The sequence below is a fragment of the Arachis duranensis genome, chromosome 6 (genome assembly GCF_000817695.3).
Source record: "Arachis duranensis cultivar V14167 chromosome 6, aradu.V14167.gnm2.J7QH, whole genome shotgun sequence".
In the NCBI taxonomy this organism is placed as follows: domain Eukaryota; kingdom Viridiplantae; phylum Streptophyta; class Magnoliopsida; order Fabales; family Fabaceae; genus Arachis; species Arachis duranensis.
The window spans coordinates 103,037,356-103,038,154 of NC_029777.3; the positions used below are offsets into that span (position 1 = coordinate 103,037,356).

At 40.4% G+C, this 799-nt stretch overlaps 1 protein-coding gene across 1 annotated transcript in view; it reads left to right on the plus strand.

Annotated features, from left to right (window-relative positions):
- LOC107495225 (purine permease 21-like) overlaps nt 1-799 on the plus strand; it is a 16,332-nt gene that overhangs the window by 636 nt on the left and 14,897 nt on the right. The window lies entirely within an intron of this gene.

Genomic DNA, 799 nt, shown 5'->3' on the forward strand with positions numbered 1-799 from the left:
TCTCCCTCTCTCTTTGAAGTATGAACTCTCAACCTCCTCTTCCATCTTCTCATCAACTTCCTTTGCAACAGGCATTTTTGTTGTCGGAGCAATTTCTACATCTCCGGAATATGCAAAAGCTATTCCTCTCTAAAAATAAGATCGCTAGCGAGCTTGCATTTCTTCTTCACTTCCTTTTCTCTTTCTTTTCCTCTCTTCTTGCTTTCTGTTTTTTTTTTTCATTTATAGCATTCAATCATTCGGTTCTGGTTTGTTTTTTTTTTTCGTTTGTTTTTTCTTTAATTTCAATGATCTCTTGTGTTGTGTTTTCTCTTTTTTTTGTTTGGTTTTTTCCCTTTTATAGGTTTTATAGTTAAGGTTTAGGGATGTCAAAAATTTTCGGGAGACGGAAATCCTCGCGGAGACCACCCCGAATGGGGCCTCGAATGGCGGGGAATTTTCCCTGCGACGACAGAGATAGGAGAACAAAATTCTCCCAAAACAGGTGCAGGGATCCCTATCTCCGCGTTTTTCACATTCTCTGAATATATTAAATTACTTAAATACTCTTAGTAGTTTATCTTTTACTTTGATTTTTTTGTCATTTCACCTTTTATATATATATATATATATATTAAAAAGTTGAAAACCCTAATCCCTTTTCCCACTCACTAGTGCCACTCACCTAGTCACCCTCACCCCTCCTCGCGACACCTCCTTCTGTGTTCTCTCCATCCTCTCTGCACCCAGCCAGCCACCTCCGAGCACCTCTTTCGCCACTATCCGTCTCACCACGCCATCCCACTCACCGCGCCATCAC